The following is a 13,784-nucleotide window of genomic DNA, read 5'->3' as shown; positions in this document are numbered from 1 at the left end:
AAGGGTGCTAGATATAAAAGTGCTTCCAAATCTGGTAATTTCACATGAGAGAATATATATAAAAGGTTGGTTTTAAAAAACCCATTTTCTAAAGACCAGTATCCCTTCTATTGAAAGTGTCAAATGATTAAAGTTTGACAACAAAAGTTGTAAATTTAAAGCTTAGCATCAGCAAGGGTATGAATTCTGTATGGCTTAGAGAAAAGAATAATATAGCCATAACTTTTAAGAATGAATTCTTCTTTCCTTTTTTGAAAATTAAAAGACATCCTCAAATGCAAATTAATCTGTATATAAAAAAAAAATGGTTCCAAATCTGAACTTTAATTAGGGTACTGTTCATTTACTTACAAAAGTGAATATATATATCATTATCTCAATTTTTTAAAAGAAATCTTTTTTTAATTAATTTTTGTCCTTAGTCAAACAAAATTATTTAAGCTGATCCAAGTATTTTAAATAAAATATTTTGAAATGCCACATTAAAATTGTTTTTTTAATTATTTGGTTCAATAAGGTGTTTTCTTGAACAATGATATAATTTTTTCATAAAATAGTAACTAAAAAGAATAATAAGTTAATATTGTACAATAACAGATTAAACTATTACCTTTGTATTTCTGTCCTAGAAGATTATCAAAAGTGACAGACTAAAAATTACATTTTATTGTAACATTTAAGTGATAAAAAAAAATATTGATGCATGAAAAGCATATTATATTAATTATAATTGAATTTTCCATATTCACTTACTATAATGAAAATAATAACAGCATGTACACATAATTTACAAACACCATCCCATTTTCTCCTCTTTATGAATATAAAAATTAAAAAGAGTAATTTAAAAAGGAATAAAAAACAATATCCTTGTGATATAAAAATAAATACATTTATTATTACATAATATTGGTAATTTATAGTTAATTTATTACTTTATTTACAGAGTGCTGAACAACCTAAGACAAAATTATTATATTTTTCATCAGATAACTTTCAATTGAAATAAAAAAAAATTAATGACATAAATATATCAGTCATATTTTGCAATATACCTCCTATTTATAAAATATAATGCCAAGTGTTTTTAGTATGTTTTGGTGAGCATTATAAATATGTTGGTAGTATTCAGGATACTGTTGCCAGTAACTACAGCTTTCCAGTATTTAATGAAAATTACATTAGCAATAAAAATTAAGTGTAATTGACTGAAATAAAAAAAAAAAATTAAAAAGCCTAGACCTGTTCAACCTGTAATGTGTAAACTCTAAAAATATCATTTATTATATTTATCATAAAAATCAATGCAAATTTTTGATACAATTTTAAGTTAAATAATATTTCTTAGTAAGTATTTTTGTTAAATAAAGTTTACAACCAAGAAAAAAAGAGAATTATATATTCACATTATGAAAACTAGATATTAAAAAATATAATCTAATTTGAGACATAAGACAATCGAAGAACATGATCATTATTTGTCAAAACAAAACATAAGGAATGGATCTTGCTGGAAGTCAATATTCAATTGTAATGATCAAACATCTTCAAAAAAGAAATTAAAATATTGCACCCTTCTTTCAAAAGTGAATATTTAAAGTCTATTCATGGCTGTAATAAATTTTGTATTTTTCTTTATTTGTGTATAACTTCTAAGCGATTACAAGGATGGAGTTGTATAATTAATTGATCATACAAATAACTGGTGACATAGGATTTTGTATTAAATTATACATGTTGCTAAAAAACTTATATGTTTATCCTAAGGAGATACAGGAGGTACAACCCACCAGGTTGGTCTAGTGATGAACTCATCATTGCAAATCAGCTGATTTAAATGATTTCATTTTTATATGGATTTAAATACTAGATGGTGGATACCAGTTTTCTATGGGATGGGTTTCAATTAACCACACATCTCAGGAATGGTCAACCTGAGACTGTACAAGAACAGACTTCATTTACATTCATACATATTATCCTCATTCATCCTCTGAAGTGTAATACCTTACGGTGGTTCTGGAGGCTAAACAGGAAAAGGAGGAACAGGTATGTTGTGATTCTAAGTTGTATGTGGATAGATCGTCTACCCATTATGAAAGATTTTTGTTGTTTATATGAGTTCTAAAACGTTTAATGATTCATTGTGTTTTAAATCGTGTAATTTAAGTTGGGTGGTAAGTAATTAGTTGAAGTTAGAAATTAATAAAACTATTCATTTGTAGGACTGATTGGTTGTATTTATTTTTTATTTGTAAATTGTTTTGATCTGCAAGAGCTTGCATAAGGCCTATAAATTCTATTGTTATGTTGGTGAGATTTTTATATTTCACTTCAGAGCACATAAAAATAATTATACCATAAACATAAAATAATAAACCATAAAAAAAATAATTTAGTACATATATATTTTGCATCATGTAACGCTAGGGATTCATCAGTAGAGATTATGTGTTAACCACATAATAGAGTTATATGGCTTGTACATCACCTTGATTCTGTTATTAGTTGCTCTGTGTTCTTAAAGCTGTTGAGTTTATATTTAATACATTTCCCCCTATATGTCCAGCTAGTTTGTGTGCAGGAATTGTAGTGCAGTTTATCATTATAAACCCAACTCAACTCAATTCAATAACTGAATACATATCACCAGTCCATTCAATTTGATTAGAATATGTATAGTGGTTGTTGTGAGATATATATTTTTGGGGTAATTTTTGGTTCTGTTGATATTTATTCCTTATATCAAACAACAGTATGTTTTTCTTATGTGATAATATTTTCAACTGATTATTAAATTGTTTTATGTAATATCAGTTGTTTCATAATATGAGAAAAATAAATATATTTTTTCAGTTTTATTTTAATTGAAATATTAAGGATTTCAGAATCACTTACATCCCACTACCTCACCTGCTGCTCTGGACAAATAAAGAGTATGATTTTTTATAATAACATAGATGTACCTGATGTACATAAATAATACAAAAGAACAATCTCCATGAACATAAAATTGGTAACTTGAACAACTAAAATTGATAAAGATTCCAACTGACCTAATCAGAGACATTTACGTATATACCAGAGATAATTAATTATATTCAATTCAAATTTTACCTACGACCAGCTAAATGTGGGTAAAAGTTTTAATATAAATTATGTTTGAGGGGTAGATTTAATGTTCCTTATCACACAGATAGTATACCCATTAACAAAAACAATTCTGTTGCCTGTACTGAGGAGCTTCCTATTTTGTTGGAAGATGAATTCTAGTGTACCTATTATTTTTTGCTACTATTTTTGCTTCAAAATGTCTCAATAAAATATTAAATTTATGTGATTGTAAAATATTTATTGTGACTACATATATTCCGGTTTTAAATTTATAAATATGAATTTATAAATTTATAAATATGAATCACATAGACTGAGAAGTATTAAATAGACTACAGTGATATAATGTGTTATATAGTGATATATATATATATATATATATGTGATTATATAGAGTGTGATATAATGTTAAATACAATCAGGATTTGTTTGAGGACTTGAACGGCATACTGATATTATCCTTCAAGCGGATTTCTGAACGGTCACAGTCAGCAAAACACTCAGAATCAGGACCGTGAAACATCAGACAAACTCATAGCTAAGAGAGAATCACCTTCAAACGTTTTACTTGACTTCCAGTACGTGTGATCAGTAAAATAAGCAATAAATCAATCAGGAAAGTATTCCAAATTTATAGATGAGTCATTTAGCACTGATATAAAACAACATAAAAAAATTAATCAGATTTAATGTAAAGGCAGTAAGTTCTGAAAAATTATGCTATTTAGTTATCACTTTTTGTAACTGGTATTTCTATTACTTTTTAAATTCTTGTTTTATATTGGTTACTCAATATAATCTTTCAAATTAAAAACTAGTTTCCAAAATGTACAGTTTGGAAATGCAATTACTCACATTATTATATTTAAAAATGTGATACTGTGTTGTATTGTAAAGGATTTTTGGGCAAAGTTCTAATAGAAAAGCTTATGAGATCATGTCCAAATTTTCATAAGACATACTTAACAGTGCTACCAAAAAAAATAACGATCAAAGAGAATTGTGAGCAAAAAATTACTGAGATATACAGTGAGAATGTAATGTCACGTCCCATGATCACAAAATGGTGCCACTTTTCAGAAACGGAAGAACAAATGTGATTGACGAACTGCATGCTGGGTAAACAACTGCAAACACGACAGGAAACACTGAACGCATGAATGAACTATCTTGAGTAATAGGCACATTAAAATTGTAAGTGAACTTAATATCAGTTATGGTAGTGTGTTTGCAATTATTCACAATCAGCTTGATTACCATAAGATGTGTGCACGATGGTGCCACATCTGTTGATCGGCAACCACAAACGTCAAAGTTTTACGTCTGCTTTTTCTTTTCTTCAACGTTATTTCAGGACTGGTCCACAATTTTTTAAACAAATCATCACAGGGGATGATGGAGCTGGATGCTTCATTACACTCCTGAGATTAAACAAGCATCACATGAATGAAGACACAAAAATTCACCTCAGCCAAAAAAAGTGAAAACATTCCCACATGTTAGAAAGGTTATGCTGAGGGAGTTATTTAAAGTAAATTTATGCCCCAAGGAACAACAATCAATGTCAAATCTTACTGTGAGCCTTTAAAAAGATTGCGTAAAGCCATTAAAGACTTGGAAAATTGAGTTGTGAGAAGATCGGTTTTCCTCACAACAATGCTACTCCTCTTTCAGCTTATGTGACACAAGAGTTACTGCAAAAATTCAAGTGGGAAGTGCAGTCTAATCCGTCTTACAGTCCTGACCTAGCAACTTGCAACTACCACCGGTTTGGTCCTTTCAAGTGAGATCTGGGAGGGAAGCGATTCCCTAATGATGATGAACTGAAAGAAGCAGTACTTAAATGGTTGAAGGAAATTGGATGAAATTTTTATTAAAGTAGAATTGAAAAACTTGTCACAAAAGTATAAAAAGTGTTTAGAAAAACTTGGTGATTATATCAAAAAATATGTAGGTTTAAATTGTCTTATAAATATGTGTTTGTTTCATAGAGGGGGTGTAACTCACTTCCTGATCATCCCTTGTAATACCAGAACCATTTCCAGGCTCTTTACAGGGAAAAAGGCTTAAACAATACAGTTTTAATTCATTTCAACCCAGTAATGGTGTGTTTGTAACAGTCTGACAAAATCCTATTCTATACCTTGATCTGTGATGGATTGTTTTCTTACTATCAGTTTAATTTTTTTATCCGTATATTGTTAATCATATTAACAATATTTGGTGGGATACCAAATAAGGTGCAAAACTCATACTATTACTTTATGATTAAAAAACATATCTTAAATAATTAAAATATAGACAGTTATGTTCATCCTCTCAGTACCTGATATAAATGAGTTCATACTGCTGGTATTATAATCTGATACAGAGAATGGAACTATTGTTATTGGTATTTTAATTTGAATAAATTTTTAAATCCGAATTTGAAAAGTTTTCATTATGTACTATTTCAATAACAAAATCATAGTGAATTCAAACTTTATTCACTGATTGTATTTTTGGCCATATTATATTATTTTCTTTAGAGTAAGAGAATTAAATCTATCATTACTTTCTTTTGTGTTATTTATATTTGAAATTATGTGTTTATTACCTCTAATATGATCAGTATTATTGATTATACTTTTAAATATTTGTGAAACCTTTTTAACATCTTTTAGAAATTTTTATAGGTTTTTTTTACAATTTTACGCCGCACATTCTATTTTATTAACCCCTATTTTTTTTAAATATCATAATTAGGTTATTTAAATTAGGTTATATATATAAAATATAATTGCCAAACAAACACACAAACCTCTGGAATATAAACTTAACTTACTGAACTTCTTTAACCACATAATGTTTTATGTCTGTAAAAATGATGTTCAAACATACAATGAACACTGGAAAGCTATTCATAGGAACCAATCCATTATTAAATGGATATTTAGTAATGGATATTTAACTAATGGATAGGAGCCAATCTATTATACATTCAATCACAAATCCATGTTCATAGAGAATAACCTTAACCATGTGCACAAAACAAATGCATATCAAAGCAACTGTAGATTAATATTAACTAAGTAATAATTCTGATGACCTCGACATCTCCCCTTTTAGCTATCCACATTCTTTTGCTGAAGATTAAATTCTTGGAAGCTGGACTGCCCTAAACTGGGAAAACATGCAACAGAAGAATTTAAAACTTAAAACGTTGCACAAAGAAAATAATAACATTATTAATAAAAATAACAATAACAAATCTAATATACAAAATCTAAAAATACTTTTAATAATTATAATAAAATATTTTTAAGTAGCTGGAACATAACCAAAAAAAAATATGATCGTGCAAACAATTTTCACGGTCCAAATCGCTGTCTGAGAAGTTGACAAAATAACACCCTCAAATGTTCAGACATCAACAATAATAAAAAATGAAAACAACAGAGCTTAAGGTAAACTGAAATAAAAATTGAATAACAAAATTATACAATACATACTAGAGTGTAAACTACGGAAAGAGTATTCAACAAAATAAATGCTCGATTCCAAATTGCACCGCATCTCTCGGTAGATGATTCTATAGCCAAAAATAAGAAAACGGTTCATATAAACGTAGTTCAGAAAACGGATAGTTAGTGATTTTCGGCTAGCGAAACATTTTGTCCTGCTTTCTTTTCCCACTTTCAAATTAAACCGTACCAAAATTCTTGGGGTAAAAATCGTAGGGTAAATTTGGTGCTTCCTTACGGTTTTTGATCTAAGAAACTGAATAAAACTAACCCAGCTCCCTATATATCAAGTAGGTTTTAAGAAAAACCGAGTAAAACACGAAAAGGTTTTGTCGGAAAATACACTTTTTTAGGTTTGGAATAAGATAACTTTGTTTTATTAGTTTATTAACAAACATTTATAGTTATTTTGTAGAGATTAATAATTTTAGTAACTTTGTAGAGAATTTAATTTTGAGAACTGATGTGAGTGACATCTATTAAAATTTTAGCTTTAATTACAAACAAAATACAAACTGGTGCTAGTTGTGGTTTTAACACATGAAAATTTTAAAACGATTAGGAAACTGACTTACACCGTCTTTAGAACTAGCGATGTAGCGGCCAGGGTCGAAGTGATTGCAGATGTAACGGGTGTTCCTCTGTCCACGTGTAGCTATGATGGCCCATGTATGTCGATACAATGGGAGCCCTGAAAGCTTCGGTGTGTAGGGGCCTGGAGTCAGCGCAGAGATTGCATATCCACCATTTACCGCTCTTTCCCCGTTCCACCGGAATACTGAACTGGTAGCCCAGCAGTGAGGGTATACCCCGGCAGCTAGCTGGCTGCAGAAGGGATCAAATTTTCTTGTAAATTGAGCAACAACAAAATATGACAAGGGGGTTCACATTAACACCCTTACCTTGCCTTGACTCAGCCGTGTAGCCTGATGCGAAACTGAGAAAGTCAGGAGTTAGGAAGAATACGGTTAGGTGAAGAGAGCTGTTTTCTGGAACAATTACCTAAATCAAAGTATCTGGTATTAAAGAGAGGAGATGGTAATTTTTCGAGGTTAAGTACTTTCTTTATCGCTAGAAAAAAGTTATTGTTTGAAGTTGTACATCTGAGATTATCTCATCAAGAGATGAGATCATCAGCCCTTTGTGGGTGTACCCATCAGGCCATCATGGCGTTTTGTGGGCATTATAACAACAAATCTGAGGTGGTTTTTTAAAAAAAAAGGTGGTTTATGCCAATGTATTTATAACAGATTCTAAAAAACGATCCTAGTAACAATACGTGTCATTCATTAATAGAAACACAACTGCATCAAACATTAAAAAAAAGAATAGGCTCACTTTGTTGACGTACAAACTTTACTCCCATAACTTGCCTCAATATGAAGATGAACTTACAGATACTCCAAACAAAATTTCTGAGTTACTAGCCAATCATTTTGAAAAAGTCAGTAAAATAGCCAACTATGATAAATTTTTTTATAAGTATATAATCAGATATGGCTGGATGAAATGTATTTGCGGCAGTGGAAGAAAGCACATATTGTTCCAATTCCAAAAAAAAGATAAAAGATCTGACAGATCTCAATAGTTACCGCCCTATTTCCTAGACACGTGTTACTTGAAAAAATGAGTAATAATCATTTGGATTTTGTAATGAGAAAATCTTTTATTGTCACATCAAGCAGGTTTCTGACAGTACCACATATACAGGACTTGAGCATAACATGCAAGAAAGCCCTAAACATTATTAAATGCTTATAAGACATCAGTCGGGGCTCAGATAAATAAATATTACTGCAATTGTACAAAGCATTGGTTCAGTCGAAGCTCAATTATGAATGCACTGTATATTCATAAGCAAGAAATTCACCAGATGTAATACATAAGAGCAGAATCAGATATGCCACAGGAGCTTTCTGTACAACCCCTGTGACTAATTTACTGTCGGAAGCTGGCATAATTTCATTACATTATAGAAGAGAGAGATAAGCAGCCAACATATGGGGACCTATCCTATCCATATAAATAAACAAAAAAATATTTAACAATCATTCTTTGGCTACATTATATGAATCTTGTGCTTCCTATTCCAGACCAATCGGAATATGATATCATGAATTAACAGGGAATTATGGAATTGCTTCATCGAACACATTAGTAATTTCTACAAGATAAATACCACCATAGCTTTTATGAGCAGAAAAATAAAAATGACTTTTATGGAAAAATAAAAGAGAAACCAGAAGTAATCATCCAACAGGAATTTACATAAACCATCGATAGCCATGAAGGATACATAAAAATTTATACTGATGGTTCTAAAACCAAACACAGTGTTGGATGCTCCATACATATAAATACAGAAGCCCTTTCATGGAAACTACAAGATATGACAAGAGTTTAAGCAGCAGAACTCATTGCTATAAAAGTTCTTCCCTACACTATGATGCTCATATCTTTTGACTTGTTAACCACACTAACTGCTATTCGGAACAAGAACATTAAGAATGTCCTTATTGCAATCACTCTGTCCATTCTGTATGTTTCAAATCAATGAGGATAGCAATGTGTATTTGTAAAGACTCCAGGGCATACTGGTATCCCAGAAAACAAAAGTGCAGACGAAGCTGCCAGAATACCAACAGTTTGTGATAATATGGATATAATTTCAGTATGTGTGGCAAATATTAAAAATCATTTAACCAACCTTATCAGAAACATGTGGAATAATGAGTGAAGAAGGTTAAATAGGAAATTAAATGAAATTAAAACTTCTCCATGTAAATGGCAGTGTACCATGAAACTGACTTGCCCAAAACAAGGGGCGGTGACCACACTCAGAATCAGTTATACATGAATAACAAATTCAAATTTCTTAACTGACGAAGGAAGACCAATGTGCAGTATGTGTAATGAACAGCTTAAGTCAAGCATCAACTCAAAGAGTGTATTATATATGAGGACCTCAGAAAGAGGTATGATCTAACAAATAATATTGCTGCTGATTTAGAAAATGGTAAAGAAGATTTACCATTTGATTTGACTTATCTATATACCAGCAGACAATTAACAAGTTTCTACGTCAGTACAACTTATGTTTGCTTAAGAATTTTCTGTATAAAGTAGTTTTTTTTGTACGAACATGAATTTCATTTAGTCATCACGGTAATAAAGACCTCTACTTTTTAATTTATTTTTAATGAGTTTTTTAATGTTTCTAATTTGATTTTTTGAGTTTTATATAAGTGTTTGCACCCTTTACACCCTAATTTCTGTTATTTTTGTGTTTTTATATAAAATATAAGGGTCCTTTACACCCTTAACTTGTCTGACAAACCTGGTTGTGATTTAAATTCTATTTTAAAGAATGTGACAAAGGCTAATGACTTAGAAGTCAATGCCCACATAAGCAAAAAAAAAACTTTGGCCTCTGTATGAGGTATAGTGTGACTTAACATATTTCATAGTTCCTGTTGGAATATTGATACTATATGCCACTAATAGATGCATTGTCACAACAATGTATAATTATTAGTGTTATAATTATTAGAATGGCAAAGCCCCAGTTTGAAATTAAAAACCATTGCCTCCAATTAGTGCAACTGCAAACTTTATGCACTTTGTTCCTTCAGTTTTAATTATTTTATTCTTATGCATCTTGACTCATTACATTAAACTAAAGAAACTAATAAATCAAATTCTCCCCATTAAATACTTTATATTTAATGACAGAATACATTTTAAATTAATTTTGCATCCAATTTTAATTAAAATTTGTACAATCTTTAAAAAATCACAAAAGATTATTTACTTTACAGTTGAAATTTTTTCATATACAAATACTTATAAGGAGAAAAATTCTGAATTTTTTTTTGAATTGGATAAAAAATATTTTTAATAATGATTTGACTTTCAGAATAAACAATGAATGGAATATTAAAATAGATTATGAATAGTTAAAATTTTTCTGCAATTAAGAAGCAATTAAATAATCTTGAGTACCTTTAGGAAGTCTAACAATTATCATATTTTTATTTATGACATTTATTAAGCTATTATTTTTACTGGATTCCATAAGCAAAACATATCTTTTAAATACATAAAGGCTTGAACAAACAATGCAATACTTAACTATTTGTCAATTGAAGCAAGCTAAAAGGAAATCATGTAAACCTGACCACTTTGGCACAATTTCTTTTGTTCACACATGTCTGAGGTAAAATGTATTTTGTTCTTTTTTTAAATACATTTGAACATCAAATACCACAGAATTAAATTTGATAATTTAAAATATATAGAGTTAAAATATCTTCAAATTCTATTTTTTTTGACTGCCAGAATTAGAATATTTTTTTAAAATGTATGGCTTAAGTATTGGAACATTGTAATTTCTGTTAAATGAAGATTCTAAAGTGGATACAGTGGCTGAATGAAAGGAGGCTTGTACCTCTTAGATACAATTAATAACCCATTGTGTTGGTCTAATGGAGAACTCATCATCGCAAATCAGCTCATTTCAAAGTTGAGAGTTCTAAGGTTCAAATCCTAGTAAAAGCAGTTACTTTTACAGGTAATAGTAACGATCTAGCGTTCAGATCCAAATGCTTGATTATGGATACTGGTATTCTTTGGTGGTTGGATTTCACTTAACCACACATCTCATCTCAGGAATGGTTGACCTGAGGCTGTACAAGACTAAACTTCTTTTACATTTATACATATCATCCTCATTCATCTTCTGAAATAATACCTTACAGTTGTTTTGGAGGCTAAACAGAAAAAAAGATACAATTAATAAAGGTTCCTATCTTTTCATAACAGGACACATTTTAAATATCAAAATATTTTAATATTTTTTTGTTAAGTCAAGGGATCTAATGTGTTTGGTAGTAGAGTGGAAGGTACAGTTCAGGAGAACTCTAAGTATTATTTTATTTGAAAGGGAACTTGTTTGTATAATTTTTTTTAAATAAGACATCAAAAGACTGTGTTATAAAGGATATGAACAAAAAACTTAATTTTGTATACAAAGATTTCAATAATTAATTTTTTTTTTTAAATTAAAATAAAAGTAGGAGGGATTTTGTTGTGTTACTATGTTATAACTAGCCACATTCCCCTTCTTTGCTAATTACAAGAGGGCAGTCTGATTTTTGTGATTGGAGATTATCAAAAAAATAATAAATTTTAAGTATAAAAATATTAATAAAAAAATATTAACATTATAAAAAATTCAATTTCACCTTTCCATCTCTATTTTTTTTAAATAAAGATGAAATAAACATTACAAATAAAATGAAAAAATTGTAAATTATGTTACATATATACTTAATTTTTTTAGAATACAAGTAGACATGTATATGGATGTAGATCTAAATATCTAAATATAGATCTAAAATAAAAATAAATGAAATAATTTGAAAAAAAAAATAGTGTTTTACATTTTAATTGCCCTTCTAGAGGAAGACAGTTTTGTTAGATTGGATTCAAGAGAAAACCAGGGGAACCAGACAGATTTAGAAATTTTCACTACCATACTGAAAAAGAACAAATCTAAGAGAGAATGGAATGTAGTCATAGCTGAGGCTGTGGAAAAATAAATTACGAGTGAAGAACTTACAGCAAGTAGTCAGACTTTAAGCCAGCTAGTCAGGTTTTAAATTTAAATATTACTTGTTTTTTTTTTTATTTTGAGGTCACAGTGGACCACTTTAGTCAACTGTGGTTTGTCTTTTCTTTAAATTTTTCTTCTTATTTTTCTTCTTGATTGCTTCCCAATACTTCTTCATTCTGTTAGATCTTGCTTTTTGAGTTCTTCTGAATAAACCCTCATTGCTGTTTTCTTTTCTTTAATTTTGAATCTGGAGTTTGCTTCTTTTAATTTTTTTTATATTGTCAGTTTTTTTTCGTGAATCTTCTATTGTGATTTCTAGTTCTTGTACATCTTGTTTAGTTTCAGTGATCCAGGTAGGTGTTTTGAGACCCACCGGGTTGGTCTAGTGGTTAATGCATCTTCCCAAATCAGCTGATTTGGAAGTCGAAAGTTACATCGTTCAAGTCCTAGTAAAGCCAGTTATTTTTACATGGATTTGAATACTAGATCGTGGATACCGGTGTTCTTTGGTGGTTGGGTTTCAATTAACCACACATCTCAGGAATGGTCGAACTGAGAATGTACAAGACTACACTTCATTTATACTCATACATATCATCCTCATTCATCCTCTGAAGAATTATCTAAACGGTAGTTACCGGAGGCTAAACAGGAAAAAGGAAGGTAGGTGTTTTGAGATATTTTCCAGTATTTCTCGACCAGTTTCCTGATGAGCCTGTTCGGTTCTGTTCTTATTATGTGTCCAAAGAAAGAGATTCTTTTCTTTCTAAGATAGTCTAGAGCTGGTTCTATGTCTTTATGTACTTCTTGGTTTGGTATGAGTCTCTTTTCTCCCCCATCAGTAAGTCGTCTTTTATTTATGCAAGTTTTTAGAATTCTCCTTTCTATTGTTTGAGTTTGGTATCTATTGAGTTGCATCTTTTGTTATATGTTGTTTTGGTGGTATTTTGTGCATAACTGAGCTTTTGTGTTCTTTCTTTCGAGTTTAGTTTTTCTTTGAGGTCATGTGTGATATTTTCTCCTAAATATTTAAACCATTCAACTGGCTCGACTTATGATTATGTGGTTCAACACCAGGGGATTTATGGCCATTATTCTAGTCTTTTCATATGGTATTCTTAGGCTTATTTTTCCTGCTAGTTCTTCCAACGAAGTTACTTGGATTCTAGCTTCTGCGACGTTATTGGCTAAAAATGCTAGGTCATCTGCAAATCCTGGACAGTTTACTTTGATACGGTTTACATGTTTCCTTGCTTCAATTGTTAAGTGTAGTGGGTCTTTTTTGTACTATTTTCTCATTACATATTCTAGGGTGCATTTGAAGAGCAGTTGGGGGTAGTCCATCTCCTTGTCTTAAACCTGTTTTGATGAGGAATGGTTCTGATGTTTCTCTTCTGAATTTTGTTTTGGAGTATGTGTCAGTTAACTTGAGTTCTATCATTTTTACTAGTATCAGGAGTAATCCTAGGTTTCTTAGTATTTTCAGCATTGATGGTCTATGAATACTGTTTTAGGCTTTTTGGAAATTTATGGATGATATTATTAGTTGTCTT

The 13,784-nt window shown here is 30.1% G+C and overlaps 1 long non-coding RNA gene across 1 annotated transcript in view; it reads right to left on the bottom strand.

Annotated features, from left to right (window-relative positions):
- Window positions 1–870: 870 nt before the first annotated feature.
- LOC142327070 (uncharacterized) overlaps window positions 871–13,784 on the bottom strand; it is a 35,003-nt gene continuing 22,089 nt past the window's right edge. The window contains exon 2 of the long non-coding RNA XR_012756901.1: window positions 871–6,276. This is a non-coding gene — a long non-coding RNA (uncharacterized LOC142327070). The remainder of the gene's footprint in view (window positions 6,277–13,784) is intronic.

This window comes from Lycorma delicatula, chromosome 6 (genome assembly GCF_047948215.1).
Source record: "Lycorma delicatula isolate Av1 chromosome 6, ASM4794821v1, whole genome shotgun sequence".
Taxonomy (NCBI): domain Eukaryota; kingdom Metazoa; phylum Arthropoda; class Insecta; order Hemiptera; family Fulgoridae; genus Lycorma; species Lycorma delicatula.
This window is presented reverse-complemented; position numbering and strand designations above follow the sequence as displayed.